Below are 16028 nucleotides of genomic sequence, written 5' to 3'. Positions count from 1 at the left end.
ATTGAAGTGCATGAGGAAGAATATGATGATTTGACTTATGTTGTTGTATGTCACTTTATGTGCAGAAAATGGGTTATTTGTGTTGAGTAGAGACATTATTCATGGTTGCGTGTGTTGGATTTCTTCTAAATTTCAGGTTGTGGATTAAAATTATTAAGTTCCACATGAAAAATTGTAATGTCGTGTTGAGCGCACCTTTAAGGCATCGGGTGTTTTTCTAGCTTAAAGTTCTATGTCTCAATCACGTCAGACGTAGGATAAGTGGCATTGGGCATGAGGAGAGAGACTAGTCTTAGGTTGGAACGGCGTCAGGCATGGTTGAATGACATTGCGTGTGAGAACCCTTAAGCTCTTTGATTTGATGACGCTAGACTCAAATTTGAGTGGTGTTCAATGTGGCTATGCCAATGCTCTTTGACTGGATTTCATCGATTGTCGAGGTGGTGTCATCGGGTGAGACTTAGGTAAAGATTCTCTACCTGAGGTGGGGTCGGGCATGGTAGTTTACCACGACAGTCGTGAGGTCTTAGGGGCCTTTAAGCATGGGTTGTGTAGCATCGGACATGGGCGAGGCAGAGAGCTCCTTGCCTGAATGATGGCATCAAGCATAGGGTGTGTAGCATTAAGAGTTAGTTGTTAAAGAAGATATGATGTTATAATTGATGAAGTGTTGAATACTTGATGACTTTAGTTAAATAATGAAAATATGATAAATGAGTTGCAGTGATGAAGTAGTATGGGATGATTTTGTTGTGAGTTGTAAGATGAAGAGTAGATATGAGTTGTAAGATGTGTGTTGACCAAGTTGTATGTTGACTATGAAGTTATATTGAATGTACAATGTGTTGTTGAGATGTATGTTGATTAAAGAGTTGAATATGAGTAGTAATAATTGAGTTGTGAAATGTAAATTTGTATGTTGAATTCATTGTTATGTTGAATATATAGAGTTGTCGTGTTGTTGAGTTATGTTGACCACATACAACTAGAGGAGAAGTTTTCAAAAGTTGCATATCCCATTGTTCATTGTGTAGATATTGTGTTGAGGTGCTCCAAGAGCCATATTTGTTGAAAACCCTTCTTGGAAAGTTGATCCTTGAAGAGAATATTGTGTTGTTTCTCCTCTAGGACTTTGTTAGTATTGTGTAAGCAAAGTCGAAGCGCATGTGTATGACAACCATAGTATAGGGGTTAATATGGTTGGATTGAGAATCGGACATAGTCTCGATGTGGTTAAGACAAACCAATATAAAAATTCTCAATGCTTTATTTAACTACTCTTCTTATTTCATCTAACTAACGTTACTACTTATTACAAAAAAATGTGTGAATTTATAATACACATTATTCAACCATTTTCTAATATTTATCTTTTATCCATAATAATAATAATAATATAATTATTATTATTAAAAAAACCTTTTGTCACGTAAGAAATTGTTATGTGTACTACATCAAAAGTCAAAACAGTAAGAGATAATATAAATGGTTGGAAAATGTTTTATAAAAAATGAATTATTAGCTATTATATATAATTTTTATAAAAATTTTACCGGCAATTAATTTGAATGGTAATAAAAACTCCTATGACAAATAAAGTTATAAAACTTTAAGTGATAAGTATTAATAGTCACAAATAATTTTAATTATATAATAAAATAACGACAATTATGTTATTATTGTTAAGTTATTATCATCAATAATAATTGATATTATCATATTTATTTTTTAAAACTAAATATTATTATTATGAATACTAATTGGTGACTCATGGATATTAATATTTAATGTCAATTATTATCATTTATATTTTTATTAGTATTATTTTTTTGTATAATTGTTCAGTATTACATGTACTAATAAATAGACTAGTCATCTCCTAAAGATAATACATCAATTAATTCATTTCCCCATCTCATATTATTTTTTTTTTGTTTACTCTACTTTATCTTTCTTTTCATAACACGTTATCAGCATGATAGTCTTTTCTCTATTGGTATTGCAATCTCCAAGACAAAGTTGTAAAGAATTTTCTTGAAGAAAGTCGTATTTATCAAATATTTATATTATTTACATTATCATCATTCAAAGTAGTCTTAAAACAATATAGTAGTCTTTAAGACACTATTAAATAAAGAAACTCTCCATACATTCTTAAAATGTGTTTAGAAGACATTATCGAAGGTTAATATTCAATCTTTTTTTTAAAAAAAAAAATTCTTCCTCTCACCAGAAATGTGAAATATCAACGTTTCATTGACATAATATATTCTATTATTATTATATAATCATATTTTTTACATTATATATTTGATAGAATATTTTGTATTTTTTATATGATTATGGAATTTATTTAAATGAAATTGGTTTTAAAGACAAAATTAAGAAAATAAATTATAAAAATATTTTTGCAATGGTCTAAAAGACATTGTCAAAAAGAGAAATTTTTAGCATATTCCTTTTCTCACCAGAAGTGGAAAAATGGTGCAAGAAAAAAATGAAAATGAAAGAATGAATTTTCTTGCTAGAAATGAGAAAATAATACAAAAAGTAATTTTTACCATAAGTGAAAATTTTGTTTGAAAAGTGGAAAAGTAAAGGATAGATAAAGTAATAAATATGATATAAATATATTATATTATGTGTTGATCCTTTGATATAAATAAAGGCGCCAGCAGAAGTGGAATAATTTTGCCAATATCATACTTATAATGTTAAATGATATTTGAAACACTTTTAAAAATTATGAGTAGTGAAGAATGTCCTTAAGCCTATTTAGGTTTCTGTGTGATTTTTTGAAAGGGTTATAAGTATCGCTACATTTGTAATTTGATATTGTTCATGATTAAAATGATTGAAATAATCAACTTGTCATATAATTAAAGTCATGTGTTACGTTATTGAATCTTAAAGAGTTTGGTTTCAAATCCAATTGATAGAATTAATATTATTTATTTTCATAATGTTATACATCTATTATTTTAATTGATGGAAATCATCACTCAAAATCATTCAATTATAATTTGATTATGATTTGATAGAAATGATAGAATTTAATAAAAATATGATCAACTTTTATTTCCTTAATTTTTTCGATACAACATTTATGGGGAGAATAATTTTCCTAATTTTCAATGTTATTTTTTCCCTTTAAAGTTAGTCTAGCAATGACATAAACATATTTTTATTACATGATGTTTTTAAGAAAATATTTTATCATTTTGTTATTAATTATTATAATAAGATTCACTTAGTTTTTTTTTTAAATAAAAGAAAGAACTAAAAAAGTTATGATTTTTTCAAAAGAATATATGATTGTGTTGCATAATTATTAGTAATTAATTTTAATATTTTTTATTTTTATTATGGCATTCATTTCCTAAAATGATAAAATAAAGTATTACTAAGATATGTCTATTAAATATATATATTTTTTGTGAGAAACATTTATTTTTAGATTATATGCATCATTATGGTATAAAAATTAATATAGATTTGAGATTAAATTGATGGCTAAAGATGCATCAAGAGAAATGTCATTTTTAAAATGATTTCTCAATTTGAAAAATATGCTACATTTTTCATACATTTATCATGCTCCTGAAGTAACAATATCAAAGAAAAAAAAGAGAGATTACGAAATATTTGAAGTTGATTTAGTATCTCTTGAAGAATAAACAAAATAATGAGATTTTTTTATTCACGAGACCATTTTAACTAGTATTATTTCACTCTCTGAAGTGAATGTTCAAATGTATTAACTTTTGCCTTCTCATATTCAATAATGTGATAAGTTAATGTTATATGGTACTACAAATATAATTGAAGGCTCTGGAAGAGTTAATTTATTATTATTGAGAGGAACAAAGTTGCATATTAAAAATGTATTATATTATTCTAAGTCTTACAGAAACTTATTAAGTTTTAAGGATATTTATTTAAATGGATAACATATTGAAAGAAACAATGAAGGAAATATAGAATATCTTTATATCACAAAAATTTATTTGGGTAAAAAAAAGTATTGAAAAAATTACATGCTTTCTCCTATGGACAGTGTTACATGTATGTTAATACAGTTAAAACACATACTATTATTAACCAGAAATTTATAAATCAAAATAAATTTGAGGTTTGACATGACTGGTTGGGTCATCCTAGATATATCATGATGCAAAAAGTAATTGAAAATTCATGTGCACACTTATTAAAGGGCCAAAAGATTCTTCAATCAAATATTTTCTCATGTACTGCTTATTTTCAAGGGAAGTTAATAATTAGATCACTAGTAAAAATTAGGAATGAATCTATCTTGTTTAGAACAGATACAAAATGATATTTGTGGACCAATACACCCCTCATGTGGACCATTTAGATATTTTATGGTTTTAATTGATGCATCAACAAGATGCTCACATGTTTGTTTATTATCAACTCACAACTAGACAATTATGAGATTATTAACTCAACTAATTAGATTAAGAGCTCATTTTCCTGACTATCCAATTAAAAAAATTCTCTTGGATTATGTTGGTGAATTCACATCTCATGGTTTTAATGAGTATTGCATGTTCATTAGAAGTGATATTGAACATCCAATAACACATGTTCATATATGAAATAGACTTGCAGAATCCTTCATCAAACGTTTAAAAATGATTGCAAGACCATTATTCATAAGATCAAAACTTCCAATGTCAACTTGAGGGCATGCAATCTTACATGTTGTAGTATTAATTTGCATCAGGCTAACAAGTTATCCAAAATTCTCTCATTTATAATTAGTTTTTGGTGAGTAACCCAATATTTCTCATTTAAGAATCTTTAGGTGTGATGTATATGTTCCAATTACCCCACCTAAAAGAATTAAAATGGGTCCTCAAGGAAGGTTGAGAATATATGTTGGGTATGAATCTCCATCTATAATAAAATATCTTGAACCATTAACTGAAGATAATTTATGGCTCAATTTTTCAATTGCCATTTTAATGAGTTAATTTTTCCAACATAAGGGGAGAAAATAAATAGTTGAAAAAAGGATATTAGTTGAAATGAGTTATCTTTATCTCATCTAGATCCGCAAACAAAACAATGTTAATTGGAACTTTAAAAGATAGTTCGTTTACAAAATTTTAACCAAAAGAGTGGTTAAATCATATATATACAAATTGTTAAGGCTCTAATAAAATTGATGTACCTATTGGACAATATTGTAAAAAGTCTCGAATACGCATGAAATGTGGTAGACTTATTGGTTCCAAATATCAAAAATTATTGATTTGGAAAAAGAGCTAAAAACCAAGATGGTCAAATTAAGAATATAAATAGTCTAAAATATTTTGCTAACATAATTAATAAGTTCCAGAAGAACTTAGGTACCTAAAATTTGTGAAACAAAGATCTCAAATTATGTCATGAATGGAAATATAATGGAACCAAAATGAAATCAATGTTGATCATGTATTTGCATATAATATAGTGTTAAATGTAATAAATGATACTGAGGATTAAGAACCAAAGTTCATCAAGGATTGTCAATAAAGAAATGATTGTCATGAATGGAAATATAATGGAACCAAAATGAAATCAATGTTGATCATGTATTTGCATATAATATAGTGTTAAATGTAATAAATGATATTGAGGATTAAGAACCAAAGTTCATCAAGGATTGTCAATAAAGAAATGATTGGCCAAAGTGTAAAGATGTAATTGAGGCAGAATTAGACTTGCTTGTTAAGCAAAATGTTTTTGGACCAATAATATGTATACCTAAAGGTGTAAAACCAACTGGATGCAAATGGATTTTTGTGCAAAAATGAAATAAAAATAGTAAAATTGTGAGATATAAAGCAAGACTAGTTGCTCAAGGATTATCCAAAAACCTGATATTGAAGAGACATGTTAACCTGTAGTGGATGCAAGTACTTTTCGATACTTACACTACAAGAAAAATGACTTATGCCTACACACAAAAAATGTCACTAAAAATATAAATTCCATAGGTAAAGGTATCATGGACTTTGACCTACAGACATTGAAGTTGTCAACTTTGAGGGGGCATATAGGGACAACTAATAGCCTATCACTTTAAGTTTTACCTACAGACATAATTTTACCAACAATTACATTTGACTGTCACTATAGGAGATACCTAAAATTTGCAATATGCATGGGTAAAAGTCATTGACTTATATTTACACCCCCTACTATAGGTAAACACCATTAAGTTGTACTTACATGTTATGACCGTAGGTAAAAGTCATTAACTTATTCTTACATGCTCTAACTATAGGTAAAAGTATTTATTATTATTATTATTATTGTACCTATAAATAAATAAATATATGTATATATATATATATAATATCTCTTATAGAGAATATGTGTACTTTATACGAAGTGTAGTTCAAATTTCATTAATTGATATATTGATATATCTAATTTAATATTTTGTTCTTGCTAAATTTCATTAAATAATAAAACTATATATATAAAATATATTATAACATTCACCCTTCCTTAAGCTCAACCAGACCATTGAAAACGACATATTCTATTTCCACACAAGAATACAAGTGCCCCAGCTAGAGAGAGGGGCCACCACCACATCCCAATCCACATAAAAACTGAGATTTCAGGGTGGGCCAAAACTAATGCAACAACATCATATCATAAATTATTCATCATAATCAACGAAATACATTAATCTTCTTCCCATTATTTTTTTGTCATACGTTTAATATATGAATCATTTTATAAGCTCCCCATTATTTAAAGGAGGTATTAGTCATGTTTTTTGGAAGAAAAAAAAAAGAGGAAAAGATAAGAAGATTCCATGTCATTGTCAACAACCAGTAATTGTTATCATACTACTCTAAACATCATGTTTGTATTATTTTTCAGGTATCATTGTTCATAGAGCTAGGAATATAAGTATCCAAACTATGTTATAAAAATGGCAAATTCATGATGTTAAAGTTGCTAATTAGAAATAAATAAAGGAAAACGTATTGCATTGATAAATGTCATCGTGTAAGTATTGCCATCTATGGTGATCTACTACATGTAAATCCTTCACCAATCCTAAAAAAAGAATATGGAAGATGTAAATTTTACAACGCTATGATAATTATCACCATCATGAAGTATCAAAAATTTTAATTATTTGAATTTCAATTAACTCACCTATATCAACTTTTCTCATATGGGGTCTCTTGCAGTTTGATGATTTTCACTAATAGAATCATTTGAAACATTTGTAGGCAACTAAATGAGAAAAAAAATATTTTTTAATTTATAAAAAATTATATCATTTGAGTTATTAAATAAATTGCATTATAAAAATTCATACCTTTTCAGCTACAGCTTGTAAAACTTGATTAATCTATGGATCATGTACAAATCGTGATTGGAGGTCAACAACAAGATTTCCAAGCAAATTCTCTAATTTTTGAATTCTATTATCTATGGTAGAGCTTTGGTATGAACTTGCAAGTCGTGGAAGCTTTCCAAGACAACACACTCGTCCTCTTTTTTCAGGTCCTTTAACTTTTGAGTATATATCATTTTCCAATTGGTAGCATCTTGAGTGGTTTGTGAAATTTCTGCCTCAATCATATGCTTCTTCAACTCATCCTACATAAGAATACAATAAAAAAATTATAAGATTTTTTGTCCTAATTTATTGGAATATATAATAAAAGTTATATAGAGTATAACAATCCTAATGTATTTGAACACTTTGTAATTTGTTCCTGCTATTAACATGCACATTAAATTCATTGAACTAAATTCTGGAAGGAATTTTATATGAAAATAAATGTTTTGAAACACTATTTTCTTTGTTTCATGCGCTTCTTTGATTTCCTACATAATCTTTTTACCCCCAACAAATATTAGTCTTGATTTTAGGACAACTTCAAACAAGTTAACTTGTAGGTTTTTGTTGTTTCTTGTTGAAATGCTAATTTGACTATCTATTAGAATATCAAGTGAGCAGCCAGCAGAGAATAAAAAAGCCTTATGTGTTTACTTAAGATTTGAAACAAATCAAAAGAGAACAATCATTGTAACTAAGTAGTGGTTAGAAGTTAGTTTAAAAGTAGTTTTAGGCATTTAAAGACAAGCCTATAAATAAGACTTCGGAAGTAAATGAGAACAGTTTTGGGAAATGATTTATAAGTATGTTTGAAAAACTTCAGTTCGACTGAGACATTGAATGCTGAAGACAAATTTTTTTGTGACAAGTGTTGCAGGTATATAGAGTTTACTCCTAACTTTGATTTTATAATTACCTTAATGCTTTTGTGGCATCAGCTATTACCTGGCTTTTTGAGATCTATTGTGAAAGTAAATGGTCAGCTCAACCATTTTGAATTATGTGCGATAGTTGAACTATCCTATTATTTGAATGAGTTTTGATTGTTGTCAGTGTAGTGTGTAAAAATACCTATGTAGTCTCTTCTATCTTATTTTTCTTGTCCATCTACCAGTCTGATAAACAAGATGTGAACCTTTTGTTATCAGTTTGCAAGAAGCTCGGAAGAGAATGAAGATAAAGAAACCACCTCACATCTTGGTCATTCACCTTAAGCGGTTTAGATACATCAAACAGCTAGGTCGATACAAGAAGTTGTCTTACCGAGTTGTTTTCCCTCTTGAGCTGAAATTGAGTGATACTGTTGAAGATGCAGATATTGAGTATTCTCTATTTGTAGTAGTATAACATTATGTCATTCCTTTTTCTTTTCCTTTCCAAGCAACCGTTTCAAGGAGGCAATTACCGAAGCTAACCAAATTATTTTTTTTAAAACTATTTTAAAATAGTTACTTAGAAGGAATGTATAACAAATTTTCCAAATTATAATACGGAATAATGTTTTAAACTGTTCTTTTTCAATAATCCAACCTATTTCTAATTATTGTATATTATAGGATTATTAGGACAAATTCTATTATTTGGAGAGGTTAGATATTATGTGCCTTTGATTTAGCACTATTTTAGACTAGTTATTTCCCTAATTATTAGAAATAATCGAGTAAATTTCTAAAATATGTTAGTAATTCGGTATCTATTAAGATATCTCACAATGCCTAGGAATATGGTAAAAAATAATCTGAAGACATGGAAAGACAATCATCCCCTAGCTAACTTTTGAGATCTAATTAGGCTCAATCTATTTCTAATATGATATTAACGTGCATCTAGTCCTAATGTTGGGTCAGCCGTAGATGTTAACACTAGCAAATTTCACTTAAGAATCTAGATGTCTATCCTTGGGCATGAGGCAAGGGCATCTTTAGATCATCCACATTGACTTGTGCACCAGGAATATGGCCAAAATAGGTTTCATAAGACTTGGAAAATTCTCCCTCTTTAGTTAACTTTTGAGGTTATGTATGCCCAATCTATTTTTGATATGGTATCTGGAGCATATCTATTCCTATGTTAGATGACATGCATATGTCTTGTTGATAGGCACCAGAATTGGAATGATAAACCTGCAGTAATATTGATACTGAAAAATAGAGAAAACAAAAATCAACTCCACAGGTCATCCACATGGACCAAGCTAGTACTCCTAAGAAATCAACTAAATCATTAATATCAACCCTATAACAGGTAATTGGTAAATTAGATGAAATTTAACCCACGGAAGTAGAAAAGCCTCCCCATCAAAATAGCCATCTACAAGGACATATTCACAGCTCAACAAATAAAATGAGATTGTAATTAATGAGAATAATTTAGCAACATGGCAACACAAACTAATAGAGGCAACCAATGCTATGAATAACTATAAAAATTAAACAGATTATCCATTTCTAAAGTTATAATTCCTCTACAATCAACAACTCATCATCCAGAAATACAAAAAAGTTATTTATTTTAATTTTTTGGTAAATGAGATAAAAACAGAAAAAGATAGAACTACAAAAGGTTATTTAACATAAAAAGAGAATCCAATTTCATGTGCATAAACAATGCAATCTGTAATTACTAATTAGGAAGCTTAAAATAAAGCAGAGATAAAACACAGATTAACAAAATATTATTAGTATTAAGATCCAGACAAATATATTAAACAAAATACTATTAAGATTCAGTTTTCAAGACATGGACAAAATTGAAAATCTATAAAAGAAGAATCTAAGAGTATAAATATGATCCTTAAAATGTAATCTACAGATGAAGAATCCAAGAGTGAGAAGATATAAAATACTTATTGACAAATGGATGTACGTTCGAATACGGGATCTGTGAGTGCATCTTCGACATTTGTGAGCAAACTCAGTACCAATAAATAAATCCTACATTAGACTCAAGAAGAAAAAGAGTACGAGATAAAATCTGAAAGTAAAGCGCAATGAAGTAGAGGACTTGAGATTATATGAACCAAAAACCTAGATTAGAAGAAACAATATCAAGATAAACCTGGAAGAAGAATTTGAAGGTCGTGCGTCAAACTATGACTCAGAACGGAGACATTGTGCGTCAAACTAAGACTTAGAACGAAGACATTGAGCGAGGAATGTGTGCTACATCAACTATTTTCCCTTCTATGGAATGGGTACTCAAAGAAAGAATGGTGTAAAGTGAATAAGTCATTTTATTCACTTCTATGACATGGCACGAGGATAACTATTTTCCGTACACAATTTTTTCTAAAGTCATTTTATATTTATAATTATTTTTAAATCACACTTCTATTCTATCATTATTTTCTCTTCCTTTTTTTATACATTTTTACCACAAACTTTGCAGTCAAATAAAGCACATATATACCTGAATTAGTGTAGGCATAGTCACAGCAGTGTCGGACTCACACTACAATATAGAAACAAACCGTATATATGAACTTTTCAATGTTTTAATTATTGATTTGTTAATTGATACATTTTTATTTAATTTATTAATTAATTGATTTTTAAATATTGATTATTTAATTCTTATTTTAATTACATATTTTGTATTGATATTGATTTTCTATGAAATTAATTAATCTTATATATAATTATTCACTTGTTTTAAATGGATTTTTATCTATATTAAACAACTGTAGGTATAAATCTTGTAAACTTTTTACCTACCTGAAATAGTAATTGGCATAAGTCTTCGAAGGCTTTTACCTACATTGACAATTTGTTGGTAGAAGAACTTTGAGTTGTATTGGGTTTTGCCTACACCAAACAGAAGTAGGTATAAATTTTTGAGTTATACCTACATTAAACATTGGTAGGTAAATTTTTTTTTTTAGTTTTACCTACACTAATTCAGGTCTATAAGTAACAGTGTCTGTAGGCATAGGTTATTTTTTTGTAGTGTTAACTAGTTTGGTTGTACATGAAAAACTTAATTTACATCTAATGGATGTAGTTACAACATATTTATATGGATTTCTTGACACTACCATTTACATGAAACTCCTTGAAGGATTTAATTTTCCCAATGGTGCAATTTCTAGAGCAGATTACTTGATCAAATTGAATAAATGTCTACATGGATTAAAGCCACCAGGATGTATGTGTTAAGTGAATATTTGCTAAAAGAAGGACACAAAAATGATCTAATTTGTCTGTGTTTTATAAAAAGATCTAAAAGTCGATTTGCCATAATTGTTGTTTATGTAGATGACATAAACAGTATTGGAACTCTTGAAGAGCTTTCAAAAGCAATAGATTGCCTAAAGAAGGATCTAGGAAGGAATCAACAACATCTTTGATGTTTATATTTTTATATAATTTTTCTATGTATTACTTTCTCATATTTTCTTAGCACAAAAAATAAAAAATATTTTTTCAATGTTGTTATTGGGCCCTTGAATTCGTAGGGTAGATATGGATTATAAATAAAAAAAACATTTATTTCGCAAGTTTGACTTATCTGATCCGTTAAAAGTAGGACTTCATGGGTTGGATCTTAAATGGGTCATGCTTGGCCACCCCTACTCACCAATATATGATTATTTGTAAGCAAAGTTACAAATGTACACCTCATTTTGGACAAATTCAAGTGAAATGAAAAAAGATGAATAATAAGTAATGAATAAAAATGGGAAAAACACGAGGTGAAAAAAAAGTAAATATATGAATATAATTATTGTATTTATAACTTGTAAGTATAAAGGTGCACTTAAAATGTACCCTTAATAAAACATCAAAGGTGGTCTATGGTGACCAAATATTTTTACCATTGAATTAATCTAATCCTCACAATTATATCATGCACTCTATGCACTGAATTATATCTTCTCAATTCCTCCCGTAGCCACGACCTCCCAGAGTTGACAACTGCCATGATAGTGGCGACAACCACAGTTCTTCCCACAACCATCACAACATTCAATAGTTTTGAGTGATGTCTTCATAATGCCTCCCATAGCCACCACTACTATCACAACACCCTCTAACATTTGTTTCAAGCGACCCAATTGAAAACCATAACAACTACAATTAACGATCAAGAACAGGTCAATTAGAATTGCCTCTGCCTCCTCATCATTGTCACTATTCTCTACGACAATTATGTTCTTCAACACGCGATGCATGGAGAAGCCCAAATCCACATTCACATGTTCTTGCACACCCAATTCTACAATTGTGCAACTTCTCCTTTAACAATCTCGTCGATGTCAATAGCAACCATAAAATTAGTCAACCCATACAAATAAGAAAAACACAAAGAATGATAATAGATGAAGAAGAGCAACAAAAGCTAAAAAGGGAAAATGGCGCCATAGTTGGAGGCAATTCTGGTGCCATTGTGTGGTGGATAGTCCATCATGGTGGAAGATTAAACTAGCAAAGGTGTGAATTGATCAAATGCGAAAGCATGCTGGGCTATTTGTCACTATCATGATGGTCTACATGGTTGCCATGGTGGTGGTCGACTGTGGAAGGTGGTTGTGGAAGGAGTTAAGAATATATAATCCAATGTGGAAAGTGCATGGTATAATTGTGAAAAGGCTTAAATATGTTCAAACTACCTCCAATTAGGTCAGTTTTTAGATTACTACCGATAAATTTTTTTTTGTTTTAAATACCTGACTAATCTTTTTTTTTCAATTTAATATCTGACGTTAGTCCTCCTCTATTAAGTGATGACGTCGCTAACGAACTGGCACATCATCACCCAACAATGTTTGTTATATCATGTAAATGTCCACCTCACTATCCATGTCAGATTTTAATTTTTTAAAATAAATTTTGTTTCACGGTTAAAGGTTTAGGAAACATCTTTGGATAAGAACAAATTGAAACAACCCTAAAAGAAGAAGAAGAAGGCTCTCGTGAGTGAAGAAGAAGAACCCTGAAAGGAAATATCCCATACAATCTCATCGATGTCAATAGCAACCATAAAATTAGTCAACCCATACAAATAAGAAAAACACAAAGAAGGAGAATAGATGAAGAAGAGCAACAAAAGCTGAAAAGGGAAAATGATGCCATAGTTGGAGGCAATTCTGGTGCCATTGTGTGGTGGATAGTCCATCATGGTGGAAGATTAAACTAGCTAAGGTGTGAAGTGATCAAATGCGAAAGCATGTTGGGCTATTTGTCACTATCACGATGGTCTACATGGTTGCCATGGTGGTGGTCGACTGTGGAAGGTGGTTGTGGAAGGAGTTAAGAATATATAATCCAATGTGGAAAGTGCATGGTATAATTGTGAAAAGGCTTAAATATGTTCAAACTACCTCCAATTAGGTCAGTTTTTAGATTACTACAGATTAATTTTTTTTTTTAAATACCTGACTAATCTTTTTTTTTAATTTAATATCTGAAGTTAGTCATCCTCTATTAAGTGATGACGTCGCTAACGAACTGTCACATCATCACCCAACAGTGTTTGTTATATCATCTAAATGTCCACCTCACTATCCATGTCAGATTTTAATTTTTTAAAATAAATTTTGTTTCACGATTAAAGGTTTAGGAAACATCTTTGGATAAGAAAAAATTGAAACAACCCTAAAAGAAGAAGAAGAGGGCTCTCGTGAGTGAAGAAAAAGAACCCTGAAAGGAAATATCCCATACAATCTCGTCGATGTCAGTAGTAACCATAAAATTAGTCAACCCATACAAATAAGAAAAACACAAAGAATGAGAATAGATGAAGAAGAGCAACAAAAGCTGAAAAGGGAAAATGGCACCATAGTTGGAGGCAATTCTGGTGCCATTGTGTGGTGGACAGTCCATCATGGTGGAAGATTAAACTGGCTAAGGTGTGAAGTGATCAAATACGAAAGCATGTTGGGCTATTTTTCACTATCACAATGGTCTACATGGTTGTCATGGTGGTGGTCAATTGTGGAAGGTGGTTGTGGAAGGAGTTAAGAAGATATAATCCAATGTGGAAGGTGCATGGTATAATTGTGAAAAAGCTTAAATATGTTCAAACTACCTCTAATTAGGTCAGTTTTTAGATTACTACCGATTAAATTTTTTTTTATTTTAAATACCTGACTAATCTTTTTTTTTCAATTTAATATCTGACGTTAGTCTTCCTCTATTAAGTGATGATGTCGCTAACGAACTGCCACATCATCACCCAACAGTGTTTGATATATCATCTAAATGTCCACCTCACTATCCATGTCAGATTTTAATTTGTTAAAATAAATTTTGTTTCATGGTTAAAGGTTTAGGAAACATCTTTGGATAAGAACAAATTAAAACAACCCTAAAAGAAGAAGAAGAGGGCTCTCGTGAGTGAAGAAGAAGAACCCTGAAAGGAAATATCCCATATGAGTTCCAAGACTATCCATCTCTCTCTATGCTAGATCTTTCGAACACCCTTGTATATGGCACAATTCCTGAAAGTATTGCTTCTTGTGAAAAATTAGTTAACCTTAACCTTCAAAATAACCACTTGACGGGTGGAATCCTAATATCAATCACACACATGCCCATTTTGTTTGTTGTTGATCTATCCAACAATTACTTGACTAGTAAGATACCTAAAAACTTTGGCAGCTCCCCAGCTTCAGAAATGTTGAACCTATCTTATAACAAACTTGAGGGTGTAGTACCCTCAAATGGGATGTTGATGACTATAAATCCTAGTGATCTTATCGGCAATGCAGGTCTTTGTGGGGGGCATTCTCCCTCCATGTTCTCCAAGTTTGGTTGCGACAAGTCATTGAAAGAGCTCACATATCATATACATCATTATTGGTTTTGTGATTGGCATTTCAGTGATATTAGCTCTTGGTGCAATATATTTTGGTGGTAGATTTTTATACGAGAGTTGGAACTTGTATAACAATTTTATCTAATGACATGGAGAGTGAGGTGGACATTTAGATGATATGGCAGACACTGTTGGATAATGACATAGCAGTCTGTCAGCCACGTCCTCACTTAACAGAGGGAGACTAATGTCAGGTACTAAATTGAAAAAAGAAATTAATCAGGTATTTAAAAGAAAAAAATTAATAGTTAGTAATCTGAAAACCGACCTAATTGGAGGTGATTTGAACATATTTAAGCCTTGTGAAGATTAGATTAATCTAATGGTAACATATTTTGGTCCACCATAAACCACCCATATAGATAAATCACAATAGTTGTACTCATCCAAAAAAAGTTTTTCTTTTCTTCCTTTTTCGGATAAATATAGAAAGGAGAGATTGCTTTTGCAAAGGAAAATTATGTTAACTACAATAATGTGGGTTATTAAAGGGTCATATATACTTTAAAAGGCGTTGACAATAGTGAAAAATTTTAACATATTGTCCACCGATATACAAGTGAACAATAATATTTTTTATTTTTTATTTTATTTAAATTATTTAAAATTACTAAAAAAACCATTTTTTGTAACTTGAAATCTTCCTCGCATTAGTCATAATGAATGAAAGGTTGTCGCTCCGATCGTGGTGGTGCAGATTTGTATCAGTCTATGCATAGAGTGCTCCGATTTGAGGTCATATAATAAATTTGAGTCAAGATCTAAAAGCACATTTGCCACACATACCCATGATCATGTGCAATGTCATGAGGTCATCGCTCTAATCATGGTG

The 16028-nt window shown here is 30.1% G+C and overlaps 1 pseudogene; it reads left to right on the top strand.

Annotated features, from left to right (window-relative positions):
• Nucleotides 1-14106: 14106 nt before the first annotated feature.
• On the top strand, nt 14107-15318 carry LOC145958026 (uncharacterized; annotated as a pseudogene).
• The last annotated feature ends 710 nt before the right edge of the window (nt 15319-16028 follow it).

This window comes from Cajanus cajan, chromosome 5, assembly GCF_000230855.2.
Source record: "Cajanus cajan strain Asha chromosome 5, NIPB_CcT2T_4, whole genome shotgun sequence".
In the NCBI taxonomy this organism is placed as follows: Eukaryota; Viridiplantae; Streptophyta; class Magnoliopsida; order Fabales; family Fabaceae; genus Cajanus; species Cajanus cajan.
This window is presented reverse-complemented; position numbering and strand designations above follow the sequence as displayed.